Source organism: Coccinella septempunctata, chromosome 7, assembly GCF_907165205.1.
Source record: "Coccinella septempunctata chromosome 7, icCocSept1.1, whole genome shotgun sequence".
In the NCBI taxonomy this organism is placed as follows: domain Eukaryota; kingdom Metazoa; phylum Arthropoda; class Insecta; order Coleoptera; family Coccinellidae; genus Coccinella; species Coccinella septempunctata.
The window spans coordinates 19353024-19368152 of NC_058195.1; positions in this window are offsets into that span (position 1 = coordinate 19353024).

Genomic DNA, 15129 nt, shown 5'->3' on the forward strand with positions numbered 1-15129 from the left:
CAGTAATGGCGAACGGACAAACCACCGTCACACCGAAACTGTACACCACCACCGTGCAAATTTCCGTTTAGACACTGCCTGATTTGAAATTCTTACTGGTACCAAATTTACCGGTCGACATTATTCTGGGGATGGATTTTCTGTCGACTTTCAAGTTTTCAGTAAATCTCAGTACCGCCGAGTGCTCTTTGGAAGGCCGACTGATCTCGAAACCGATGACTCCCGTCGAAACCACCGCAGAAGTTCACACCGCCGTGGAACACCTATTGGAACTGACGGAGTCTCAGAAACAGAAGCTGGAAGCGTTTCTGAAAGAATAATTAAAGAAGTTCGAAGACCAATATGGTACAACCGACCTGATCGAACATAAGATCAAACTGAAACCGGGCACCGAACCGATCAAACAACGATACCGACCCCTAAACCCAAAAATGCAGGAGATCTTCAATCAGGAAGTGGAACGTATGCTGGCTGAGGGAGTGATTGAACCCTCCAAGTCACCGTGGAGTTCACTGGTAGTATTGGTTAGAAAGAAAGACGGAAAATACCGTTTTTGCATCGACTTCCGTGCCGTCAACCAAGTATCTGTAAAAGATGCATACCCGTTGCCGTACATTTCTGGGATTCTGGATAAACTGCGTAAGGCCAAATACATCTCCACACTGGATCTGAAACAACAAGGATACCGTTAGCAAAGGAGAGCCGTCCGATTACTGCCTTCACAGTTCCAGGAAGGAGACTGTTCCAGTTCACCGTCATGCCGTTTGGTCTTCACGCAAGTCCAGCCACATTCCAGAGATTCTTAGACACCGTTATTGGCCCAGAAATGGAACCGGAGGCGTTAGCTTACCTGGACGATATAGTTGTCCTGGGGGAGACTTTCGAGGAGCACCTGGAGAACTTAAGAGAAGTATTCCGGCGGTTGAGAGAAGCCAATCTTCGTCTCAATTCCGAAAAGTGTGATTTCGTGCGAAAATCCCTAAAATACCTAGGACATGTCGTCACTTCCGAGGGAATCCGTACCGACCCGGATAAAATTTCCTCTATCGTAGCATTCCCAGCGCCGAAAACCATCCGTGAATTGCGCCGTTTTCTGGGAGTTGCTAGCTGGTAATGCCGTTTTATATAGAACTTTTCCGATGTCGTTTCACCGTTGACTCACCTGTTAAAGAAGAAACCACGTTGGAAGTGGGGTGAGGAACAACAAAAAGCGTTCGACCTCCAGAAACAAAAATTGACCGAATCACCGATACTGGCCTGTCCAGATTTCCATCAACCGTTCGTCCTGCAAACAGACGCCAGTGACGTAGGCCTCGGAGGAGCCCACACCCAAGTTCTGGATGGGGAGGAAAGGGTGATCGTCTATGTCAACCTTGAACACCGCCGAAAGAAATTACTCCGTGTCCGGAAAGGAAGGTCTCGCAATCGTTTTCTCGATAGAAAAACTGCGACCATACCTGGAAGGATTCCATTTCACCGTAATTTACGACCACATGAGTCTGAAATGGCTAATTTCCATCAAGTCACCGTCCGGAAGAATTGCTCGATGGGCCATTTTCCTTCAGCAATTTGACTTTGAAGTCCAATACCGGAAAGGTGCCCTGAACAAAGTCGCCGACAGTCTGTCCCGAAACTCGTTACTGTCTGTGGATTCCGTATGCCTTGCCGACGTCGAAGTTCGCTGCAGTTGGTACAACAAAAAGCTCCAAGGGGTACAAAGAGACCCAGAAGATTTCCCTGACTACGCCTTTGAGGATGGCAAACTGTATCGTCACTTCTGGGACTCTTCCGACTTTACTGAAGTTGGATCCGGACAACCATGGAAGCTCTGTGTACCCACCGAACAACGACTGGAGGTCCTGAAAGAAAATCACGATTCTGAATTAGCTGGCCACCTGGGAATCTCCAAAACGATCTATCGGCTAGCCCGGAATTATTACTGGCCAGGGATGTTCAGAGATGTCGCAAAATACGTAAGAAACTGCCTATCCTGTCAAAGGTACAAAGTGTCACAACAGAAGACGCCTGGAAAAATGCAACCACAAAGGATGACTGATGCACCGTTCCAAAAGGTCTGTACAGATGTAGTTGGGCCACTTTCCCGTTCCAAGAAGGGAAATTCTCACGTGGTGGTGATGCAGGACCGTTTCACGAAGTGGGTTGAATGCCGTCCGTTGCGGAAAGTCACCGCTAAAACCGTTTACTCAGCCTCATATGAACAAGTTATACTCCGATATGGCTGTCCGAAACTGGTGATATCTGATAACGGGGTACAGTATGACAGTAGACTGTTCAAAAACAGTCTCCAAGAGCTAAACATTGCTCACCGTTTCACCCCTCCGTATACACCACAGTGCAACGCCGTAGAACGAGCCAATCGTACGTTGAAAACTATGATAGGACAGTTCTGTAAAGCCGACCACCGTACTTGGGATGAGAAGTTAGGTGAAATAACTTTCGCCCTGAATACCGCAAAACAAGAATCTACAGGATTCACACCGGCATTTCTGAACTATGGAAGGGAATTAACTGTTCCAAAGGCAATCTACTCGTCAAACACCCAAGACGACGAAACCGAGGAGACAAACAGAAGCCCCGAAGAATGTAGAGTAAATCTTACTCACCGTACAGAACAAATCCGTCATCTTCAGGAGGCCTATGAGTTTGTCAATACCAGGCTGTACCGTGCATTTGAGCAACAAGCTCACCATCACAACCTTCGTCGAAGGGAAGTTCGTTTTCATGTCGGTGATAGAGCCGTGCTAATCCGTTGTCATCCGCCATTGATAGCTTTGCAGCCAAGTTGGCTAATAATTTTACCCGTTGTTTATGACCTGAAACATGACAGTGGTAAGAAAATCACCAATATTCATGTGAAGGATTTAAAACCGTTTCATCCGTCATATCCTTAGTAAGTACACTGTATAGCATCCGTTTACATTACTCACCTGATTACCGTCCTGATGAATCCTTTCCACCATAACCGATAGATCTAACTCGAAACGGCTGTTCACGATCATTCCTCTTACGCAGCCCCTCCAGAGTCTCCAACGCCTTATCTGTAGTCGCCTTCATTTGTTCAATCAATTGTAACTGTGCTGTGTCTGCATTGACAATAAAGTCCATCCCGCCTTGAATGTGTATTAATCTGCTGTGAATTCGCGAAAATTCGTTAGCCGCATCATTATGATTGAAGTTCTGAAGTTCTGAATCGATGAGTTTATTTTGACAGATCTCAATCTCGGAGGCGGGATTCAATGATGTTGGGGGTAGTAGAGGCTCATTAGACTGAAGCACTTGCTGTAGCAGACTCCGTTTAGTCATCACACTACCCGGTATCGATTGTCCCCTCAGTTGTATTTCGTATGTAAGTTCATCACTGAGTAACCGGTTCACATCCATGTTCGACATATTATATTCAACTAAGTCCGATTCAGAACACACAAATATTTCACACTCGGTATGTCTTTCACAATCCGTTTATGTTCTTAGTCCAACCCGGTAAGTTAATCGTTAGCCAACCTATTCACTTAAGTTCGAAGTATCGGTGTACCCCAAAAAAAAAAAATTATCAAGTCTAAGTCCCGGTGTATCAGCCTTCCTTTCCACCTTTCCTATACCACAGTTTAAGGTCCACTCCTACTGCTAGTGAAGCACCCTGCTGGCGTGGATACTCAGGGGGTACATAACGCTCTTTGGAGTGGCAAAAACTTCCTTCATTCCTTACTCCCCAACGTCCACTCCTACTGCTGGTAAAGCACCCTGCTGGCGTGCATACTCAGGGGTGCCGAACGCACTTTGGAGTGGCTAAACTTCCTTCATCCCTTGCTCCCCAACGTCCACTTCTACTGCTATTAGAGCACCCCGCTGGCGTGGATACTCAGGGGGTGCAGAACGCACTTTGGAGTGGCTAACCCTCCTTCTTCCCTTGTTTTCCAACGCTCACCTCTGCTCTTATTGAAGCAACCCGTTGACGTGGATACTCAGGGGGTGCAGAACGCACCTAGGGGCGAGCTGTCGTGAGTCTGTGCCGTCTTGTTTCATCCCCTAACCTGGCTGAGGTCCGATACTTGTCTGTTAAGTGCGCGTCTTAGGTTTTGGCTGGCGAACACGTCCGTTAATCTCGTCTCACATTTGAGATCGGATACCCTGTTTCATACCGTCCGTTTTGCTCTGTAAATTCACTTATATTGTCGTTTTTATCTGATTCCGAGATAAACCTGTTCAAGTGTATAAAGTAGACTGTTTCCGTCCAACCTATTATATCGAGTCTTTCACTGTACGGATTTTGTAATTGTGCCATTTGTGTTTTCTTTTACGAGTCGATAAATATAATTTGTATACGTTGATTTCGACATTCACTGTTTGTCGCTAACACCGCGGAAACTTGTCTTCGGCTCGTAGCTACCAGGGTAGGTTTGCTATTTTTCCTTTAAAGAATAGCTGGCGCTCGAGTACCCCGAGAAAAAGGGCATTACAGTTCGGATCTGGATCTAAATATCTGCTTCCAGAAACTGTACTTTTCCGTTCGACAACTGGATGTATCATTTTCGAGTATCCATAATTATTAATTTCTCAACATTCGTAGGATGTAAATCTGGATCTTGATTATTGTACTATCAGAAATTGTACGTCAGTGTACGTTCATTCAACGTACATTTTTGGATCAATGTGAATTATCCATGATCCTACATCTTTTGGATGTTCGGATCTGAATTTAAGTATCTGCTTCCAGAAATTGTACGACAACTGGATGTATCATTTTCGAGTATCCATATTTATTCATTTCTCAACATTCGTAGGATGTACATTTCTGGACTTGCACTTTATAAAATTTATACCGGGTACAGTGAAAAATCAACGGTTGTTCAATAAAATGCGCCAACCAGAACTGACGAAATGGATACTAAGGATGACCTGGCGAAGTGAAATGACTTGCTATACGGTATCGGGATGTGATTAATTGTATTTCTCCAGAATGAAAGAAACACAACCAGGGCGGACTTACTCGAGACTTTTATTCATTACACCAAGGGCTACGCTCCATGACTGATAGCGAAAAAAAGGTCTATTTTGAGCGCAACTACGGGATTTCACTGACGACGAGCGGTATCTCTTATTCTCTACCCCAAGGGCTTACGCACCATAACTGATAGGAAAGAAGAGATTTTTATTTCAACACTTATGACGCGGGAACGCGAACAGGGGGTTCCTGTCGTTTATAATTATGTTTAATAACGGGCTTCAGATTTACGAGATTTCTCCTTGCAAGTGGCCTTGGTTTCACGGAGTTCTCGGCATCTTGGACAGGCACGGAGGGCTAACTCCCTACTATTAGGCATGCGGAACTTGTTCAACTCATTTCCGGGTGGTTCTACCCGCTGATTCTTGAAGGCCGATTGTCTGGATCGTCTTACGGAACACTGGTTCTGGTTGGCCGAGCAACTACAGTTATTCGGATCAACAGGTACATGGATAATAATAATGTAATCGGTAACGGAAAAAAAATATAGTCGGCAACGGAAAAGAATAACGAATTTCCTCCTTTCAAAGGTTATCTCCATAGAACGGTTAATGGATCATGACAATTAATATATATATCATGCATGAAATGGTTTTAAATCTTTAATGTGTTTCTTAGTGATTTTTCTACCCCCTGTATTTTTCAGGTCGTAGACGAAAGGGGAAACAGTTTAACGACGGTAAACGGTCCGGAAAACTTCGGAGCCAACTTGGCGGCGAAACTGTCAACGGCAGAGGATGAAGGACGGTCCCGGCGAAGAACTTGATCTCCCACATAGTACCGGAATTCTCTTCGTCGAAGATTGTAGTGATGAGCCTGTTGTTGGAAGGCACGGTATAGTCTAGTACGGACGAACTCACAAGCCTCCTGGAGATGTCTGATCTGTTGAGTACGGTAAGTCATATCTCTGTTTTCTTCTTCTGGACGGTTGGATTCTCCGTTCATTTCTTTATTGTGGGGGTTTGTCGAATAAATCGCCCTCGGGACTTCTAGTTTCCTTCCATAATTCAAAAATGCCGGTGTGAATCCAGTAGACTCCTGCTTAGCGATGTTGATGGCAGACGTTAACTCTCCTATATTTTCATCCCAGGTTCGTTGATCGGTTTCACAAAACTGTGCTATCATAGTCTTCAGGGTACGGTTAGCTCTTTCCACAGGGTTGCACTGAGGAGTATACGGTGGTGTGAAACGGTGAGCGATGTTCAGCTCCCGCAGACTGTTCTTGAATAGTCTGCTGTCGAATTGTACGCCATTGTCGGATATTACGAGTTTTGGGCAACCGTATTTCAGGATGACTTGTTCGTAGAGGGCAACCTCTCCTTCTTGAGGCGGAGAAAGTCGTTTCTGGTTGGCTTGCATCGGCGGAACTGATTCCCTGTGACCGATTGTTTGGTGAACCTGCTCTCCGGTCTCCATAGAAAAACTTGCTTGATATCGGTTCAGTTGACAAGGAGTGTACTACAGGTGAGGTTCCTCCACGAAACCTGTGTAACGTGGTTTCTTCGGAGAAACTTATCTCGAGCGCCAGCTATTCTTCTCACTAGGAAGAATAGCAAACCTACCAGAGTAGCTGCTAGTCGAAGACAGAGTTCGCTGTTATCTAGGGTGGTAGCGATAACGAAGTAGTCAAAATTAAAGTAGATACCAGTTTATTCACACCTTCAGAAACTGATAATATAAACAACGGAAATATGTGTAGGTATGAAATATGAGCGAATCGATTATCAAACATATATTCTGGCAATTCGATCTGATCACGATCACTTTACAAAGTTTATACCGGGTACAGTGAAAAAATTAAAGGTTGTTCAATAAAATGCGCCAACCAGAACTGACGAAATGTCAGGGCTCTGTGTTCGCCTTTTTATTTCCTTTAACAGATTCTCCTCGTAGTTAACTCGCAGAAATGCTTCTCTCAGTTGGTTGCTGAAATCCTCCCAGTCCTTGAAAGTACCTCTCTTGGGAATAATCCAATCCCTCGCATCCTTCCGTAGTTATTCATAATCTGATTCAAAAACTTGTTTCAGGGACACTTTACGGGATTCGGCCAGCCTCTCCACTTCTTCAAGAAATCCGGTCACACTTTCAATGCCATCAAAGGAAAGGTTCCACTTGTGTACCGGGACAGTTGGTATTGTTGATCGGGACTCCGGTTCTGATCTGGCAGGTGTTGTGGTAACTGGCCGGTCAGGACTTATCCAAGGTGCAGGTAAGTCTGGGAAAGACACCCTTCGTGTGGAATTAATCCATCTACCCTGTGTCGGACCCTCAGGTGTTGTTGTCAAACAGTCCTGTGACTGTGTGAGAGGTATCGCTGGTAATTGCCGCAGTAATGCTCTACATGTCTGTCTCGTCTCATTCATGACCTCTTATAATGTTGGATTCGTCACAGGTGTACCAGTACGTGAGACATTGACTACTACAGGAGGATCGACCCCCATCTCCCAAGTCGATTAGTGATGTCTAGACCCCTGAAATCCTCTTCGGTTGGACCGGTGACATACCAGGCGAACTGGGCACCTCCACATCCAAAAGAGACCTCTGATCCCGACTGTCCGCGATTACACCTCTTACGCAGCTCCTCCAGTGTTTCCAACGCCTTATCTGTGGTCGCCTTCATTTGTTCAATTAATTGTAACTGTGTTGTGTCTGCAGTGTCAATAAAGTCCCTGAATGTGTATTAACCTGGTGTAAATTCGCGAAAATTCTATCTATCGTCTATCTTTGACGGCAGCTGTGAAGCTTTCCTTTGTAGAAGGGTTTTGTAGTTTGGAGATTTGAAGGCGCTCTCTTAGTAACTTTGGCTTGCGTTGGTATTTTGGGAGCATTGAGATCTTCATTGTCGAGATAACCAGCACTCCAGATCTGCTCTGGGTTTAGTGACCAACACCTCTTTCAGATCTTTTCTTTTCACGATCACATAGTCGAGAGTATGCCAATGACCTGAGCGCGGGTGCCGCCAGGTCCCCCTTGAATTGGGTCTCGTAATAAAGAAGGTGTTCGTTATACAAAGATTGTGTTCTGCACAAAGAGCCAGCAGACGTTCTCCGTTCGAATCAATGCTATATGTGCCGTGTTTCCCCATTATTCCCGGCCATAGTTCTGAGTCTTGAAATCTGCCCACTCTGGCGTTGAAGTCTCCAAGGAGGATAATTCGTTCCCGTTTTGGGATTTTACTTAATGTAGCAACGAGTGTTTCGTAGAAAGTGTCCTTTGAGTTGTCAGAGGAAATCAAAGTGGGTGCGTATACTGCAATGATGTTCACAAACTTGTTGTTTGCTGCAGGAAAGCGTAGGTTAATTAAACGTTCTGAGATTCCAACTGGATTATCTGTTAGTTTGGCGGCCAGGTCGTTTCTGATGGCAAAGCCTACACCAAGTTGTCTGATTTGGCCTTCTGGCAAGCCCTTCCAGAAAAAAGTATAAGCATGTTCTACCAAGCTACCTTCGTACGAGAAGCGTGTCTTGCTTAAGGCAACTATTGCAATGGATTGCAATGGACACATTTAAAAGGATTTTCTAAGACTAAGTAGATCCCAACATTCTCCTGCCTTGTGTGCAACATCGATGGTCAATGTATTACCTGTTATGGTCAATGTTTCACCAATTAAATATTTCAGAAATGAAGTGAAAGACGAATTGATTAGAAATATGTTCTATTCAGTGAATGAATTCTTTGTCTGTGAGTTAAATTGAGGTTTTCTGAACACTACTTGTTTATTTCAAACTATTTTATTTCAAATATACATATAGGTTCATCATAGTTTATTGACTATGTTGCATTATTATTTAATTTTAGTGACTTTTAACTATTCGTTCTCTATATTTTATTCATGTTTATTTCAACTTATGTATTAATGACTTGTGAAAGCAACAACTTGTTTTTTAATATCATCAATAAAACTAATTTAATCTATTCTTCATCCTTGATTGTCGCAGTGTAAAAATTAGGTCCACCGTACCTCGATTTGGTCGAAAGCCGCACTGGGGGGTAGGTTTTGATTGTGGACCTCGAATTAGTATATGTGTCATATTTAGAATTCATATGGGAGAATTGAAATTTATGGTCGGCGATAAAATCTCAGGAAAAAGGATTTGACGGTTGACAAGGAGGTTGTCAAGAAAGAGATTTATCTATCACTTTTGTGTCTTTCGAAAATTTCGTTTATATTCGATTTTTGGCGACTCCTTCTGAGGGGATCTGAATCGTTAGACAACGCTATATCATCGAAAGTGTAGGACCCGAATGATAGTCCAAATTTTTTGGGGATTTACCGTGCATTTCCACTGCAGACGACAAAGAGCACGTAGCCTGAAGCCTTAAACGACATCATGAACATCCTTGAATAAAAGAGCTGAATCAGAGCTGCCCACTTCGCTTCGGGGGTAGTTGATCAAATCCAACCCTTTTCGACCTGATACTAGGTGGACATTTGAAGAGCTCTTTCAACCTCAGGTTTCAACGACAGCCGGGTACCGAGAATAAAAATATAATTTTTGTCGCATAGTTTATATTTCAACCAGAAGTCTTAATTCTAATTGCCCATTCCAACCATGTGACGTGGCAGATTTTTCTCCGCCACAAAAAAAAATTTCTTCACCGATACTTGCATAATGACCTGACGACCGAAATATTTTTTTAAAAAACCGTTATATCATCATAGAGGGGCTTTACCGTTTGATTTTATGACATTGTTTTCCACCGATTAGTCCCATATTTGTAGCGGAAACCGAAAAGGTCTTTTGTTTTCAGAATTCATATATTTTAGAATTCTTTTCGTTCAAACGTACTTTTTCTGACTCGAAAAAGTCTTTCAACATTTATTGATATCTCTCATTATTTTGTTGGCTGAATAACCTGCCACATAGCGTGTTCCCAAATTACTATCAATGTCAAAATTCTGCATCCAATTTTCAAAAACAGGTAGAATTACTATCGATTTGGATCGCGTGTCACCAATTTTTTTCGTGAGCGTGTCCAATGCTTGATATGCAGCATCATTTTCGCAATTCGATCCAGGTGAGTGTGATGACAGAAAATTGTTAATAAAGAGGGACTTGAAGGAAGCAATAAAATTCGAACATGTAGGATTAACATTTCGGTATCCATGGCTTCTTATAAGAGACAAAAATTTTTCTAATGGGTCCTGGTTGAAACAACGAGGAACCATCATTTTTACACCTTTTTTCCTCAAAAATTCCCAAATATATAAGAAGCTTTTTACTGTGAATACGAAATGTTTCAAGGAGGGAGTAATGACGGGATTTTTGGAAAGTCTTTCAATGAAATACATGGATTCCAGGATGTTTGGGTTTATACAAAAACACCCTTTGTGTAAAAATCTTTTTTATTTATTCCCAGTTTCGACTGACAACTTGTTTCAATCAATATTTATTTCTACTGTCAACTGCTCAAAAAATATTTGATTTGAACATTCAAAACAATAAATGAAGTAACGAAAATTAATCTTCAACATTTTCTCCTCCTCGTGAAGAACCTATTTCTTCACCCATCTCTAAACACTATATCTTACATAGCTTGGTTACTGGTCTACAATAAATACCACTTTTCAATTTAATGTCTACAACTCTAACTTTGCCATCCTTTCCTGGGTACGTCTTGTACACTACTCCTTTAGGCCAATTGTATCTTGGCAACTTACTATCCATCAAAACTATTAAATCACCTTCTTTCAAGTTTTGATTCTGTTCGAACCATTTCGTGCGTTTTGTTAAGGTAGGTATGTATTCCTTGACCCACCTGTTCCAAAAATGTTCGTTTAAATTTTCAGCTATGAGCCACTGTTTTCTCACGTTCCATTTTGTTCCATCGAAAAGTCCAGGTGGTTTCAAAATACTAAACTTCCAATTAGAAAATGATTGGGAGTAAGGCTTTCTTCGTCTTCCGGAGATGAAGATATGTAGGTGAGAGGGCGGCTATTCACTATGTGTTCAGCTTCTATCATAACTGTGTGAAAAACTTCTTGTCGTGGTGATCTATCCTTAAGAATTATACTTAAAGTGGTTTTCACAGATCGAACCATCCTCTCCCATGCTCCTCCCATATGTGGACTACCTGGAGGTATAAACTTCCACTCTATACTTTCATCGCATAAACCTTGTCTTGTTACTTCCAAATTCACATCTTCATAAGCTTTTTTAAGTTCCTTCTCTGCAGCGTGAAAATTCGTTCCATTGTCTGTAAGAAACATCTGCGGTTTTCCTCTCCTTGACATGAAACGTTTTATCGCCAGATGAGTTGAGTCAGTGTTTAGTGTCTCAGCAATCTCAATGTGCATAGCTCTCACTGATTTACAGGTAAGTATTACACCATACCTTTTTTCCCTTCGCCTACCAATAGTTACTTCAAAATGTCCGAAAAAATCTATACCTGTGTACACAAAGACTCTTTGTGGTTGTGGTTTCTTCAACCTGAAATCAGGCAACTGTCCCATTTGTGTAACTCTGGGAATTGCTCTCCTCAGGCTGCAAATTGGACAATATCTCATCGCTATTTTTTTTCCCTTCCTTGCTTGTAGTATCCAAAATCTTTGACGAAGTTCATTGAGGATCACTTCTACACCTTGGTGTCCCATTATCACATGATAATGTAGAATCAATAATTTCACTGCAAAATGACGGCAATCAAAAATAAATTAATGGGGTTTTTGCTGTATCAGGTAAGTCTGTGGAATAATTTGTTCGACCTCCTACACATAAATATTCGTTTTTCATATACGGTGTTAACTGATATAATTTGCTTTTTTTGTGTAAAGTTCCTCTTCATGCGATAATCGCGATTTCTTTCCTAAGACAATCGTTTGTATCCCTTAAACCATATTTTTTCAACTTCTTCGATATCCTCACATGTTATTATTATTATTTTATTTTCCTCCTTTCTCGCAGTTAATCTGATGAATTTCAACACTATGGCTGTACTTTTCATTAATGATGTCCAACGTGAGAATCTTTGAACTTCTGGTAATACGTCGATAGATTTTGAAGATGTTATCAAACATATTGTCCCTTTTTTCGATTCCAGTGATGCTGCAGTGTCTAGGTTCGTTTGCTGAATGTCTTCTTTTGGCCAATATTCAGATTTGAGATATAAAAATACTTGACCCTTGTACCACCTATCCAAAGTTGTTAGTTTGATGTCGTCTTGATCTCTTGTTAGATCATCTGCAACATTCATCTTTGTTGGTATCAAGCGCCACTGATTTGCTGAGGTCTTTTCCTGTATCTCTCCCACCCGATGAGCAACAAATATCTTGAAATTTCTCGTCTCTGATATTAACCAACACAAAACTGTTTTCGAGTCACTCCAAAATACCGTCTTTTGAATTTTCAATGTGTGGCCTCTTCTTATAAATTCTCCAAGTCTGGAAGCCATCAACGCAGCTTGTAATTCTAGTCTCGGGATTGATAGAGATTTCAAAGGTCTCACTTGTGTTTTCGACATAACCAAGCTCACATGTATTTTTTCTTGAGTTTCAAATCTAAAATAAGCTACTGTACCAAGTGCCTGCTCACTTGCATCACAAAATATATGCTATTCTAAAATGAGGTATTGGTAAGGAAAGTAACATCTATCGATTTTCAATTCTTTTATCTTCTCAAATTCTTTCAACCATTTAAACCATTTTCGTTCTGAAGATCCACTTATTTTTTCATCCCAGGAGATTCCAGATCTCCAGACATCTTGCAAAATGATCTTTCCTCTCACAACATAATGACCCAGCAATTCCAGGGGATCATATATCGACATAATGATTTTCAGTATTTCTCGTTTGGTAGGTGTTCTTTCTCGAGTTAAAATTTTTTTATTCACTTTATGGCAGTTCAAGGGAAAGCATAAATAGTCCTCATTTGGATCCCATTTAAGGCCCAATATTCTTTCCGTTGGTAGAATATTTTCGGTGGTGGAATAACCATCTATGTTGCTCAATTCGTCAGGAACTTGATTTAGAATTTCCTTAGAATTACTAATCCAACCTCGTATTTCAAATCCTCCTTTTTTATGTATATGAATTACTTCTTTTGTCAGCTGAATTCCTTCTTCTACGGTATCTACACTATCTAAATAGTCGTCCATGTAATGAAGATATTTGATAGCATTAGCTGCTCGTGGATATTCATCTTGGAATTCAGAAGCATTTCTGTTTTTGATGTACTGAGCAGCAAATGGTGAGCATACTGCTCCGAAGATCATTGCCTCCATTGCATACTCTGCTATTGTATTGTTGATTTTGTCATACCATAAAAACCTCTGAGCTGATTGATCCTCTCTCCTTATTTTTATCTGGTGAAACATTTCTTTTATATCCGCACAAAAGGCAAATTTTCTTTCTCTAAATTTCATCAATATTTCAACCAGACAGTTATATAAATCAGGACCTCTCAGAAGGAGATCATTCAAACTTCCCAGCGAGCACAAACATCCCTGGGATGTTTTGGGATGTTTCGAAAATGTTGGCATGAGGATGTTTCTTTGAAACGTAATATGCACGTCCCAAAGAGGTCTCCAAAGGCTATTGGAAATCTTTATTTGTTCTGATCTGTGCCATCTGTGGCATTTCTTCGTCTACCTACAAAGAGGTATTGTCGAGTTGAAAATAATGTAAACGTGTGGATATCTTCTCTAGACGTCGCATAGTTTGCCTTGAGAGGTTCATTGCAAATAAACAATATACAGTTCACCTATTTCATTTTGCCGCCATTTCCACTTTCTTCGTATTTTGGACTGTGGACTGTTCGGAGTTGAAAGTTGATTGGTGATTTGTATAATATTAACTACTTCTGTGTTGCTTTTGATTGTGAATTTAGGATCGATCTCTTCATAGTAACCAAATACAATTAATAGGTAAGTAGTACATGAATTAAATGTATAGTATAATGTCCAGAAACATACATATAACCTCAAAAGAATCCACGCTGCGTGGTTAATATTATTTGTGTATTTGGGACTAGGTATAAGAGATCATTGTATTTTGGTTGGAATAATCGAATGGTATATGGAAGGTTATTATAATTATTCAAGAAATGACTTTATAAAGTTTAAAGCATCGAGGATTTCAACATATTTCGATAATCTATCTCTGCCGTTGATAATTCCCAAAATATTTTGTAAGATTACTCTTCCGACGATGATAATAATCATTCATCACTCGTGAATCACAAAATAATTCAAATTGTCCCAGAAAAGTTCTTGTTTTTGAAAACTCCTTTAAATTGTTCCATCTTTGAATACCAGTAAAAATAATTAAATAAATAAAATCGTTTCGCAAATCAACCTGTTCAGGAGCTATATACAACTCAAATCTGCCAGATCCTTTCATGCAGCTATTTTCTCTGTTATTTTAATTGGAAAAAATCATCTTAACCTTCATATATTTTGTGAATTAATTGTTTGAGTTGTGTTTTTATTTTGTAGAAGTGATCCATAAAAAATTTCAAATCACTAGGAAAGTATACGAACTCTATGCCAAAGATTGGTTCAGGCATATTAGGCAGAGGAGGAGGGACGATAAAATGAAGGGAAAATAAATTTTTCATAATTTTTTTTTCATTTTCCCTTTCGGTACATCTGATATTATAATCAGTTTGTTCTCTATTATTTCTGTTTTTTCATGTTGAATGTGATATTTCTTTTTGGTTATTTATGTTTGTTTTATTGAATGTGATATATTTTTTTGTTTATTCTCCCTTTCTGTAGTATAATATTAATCAATTGTTTTTTGTTGTTCAATTTTTTATGTGAAATGTGATTTCTTTTCCTTTTGTACCTGTTGGAGTATCATTAAAATATTTTCATTCTTATATAGTATTTCATTTAAAAACTTTGTAGTTCATTTAAAATAGAATGTGGTATCCTCAAACATTCAAATGAAAGAAAAAAGGCCTCACAAAAGAATTTCATATAAAGTCTTACAAACAGCGATTTCGTGTGCGCAAAAGCGCTTTAGAAATGTTCTATTGTGTACATGAAAAGGCTATCAAAAAAACTTCTGAGTAGTTCTTTTTGTGACATCCCAGGGACATCCATATAATAGCCGCCTGCGGCGGACATTGGCTGTTCTATAAAAGTTCTATTCATGTATAAACAGA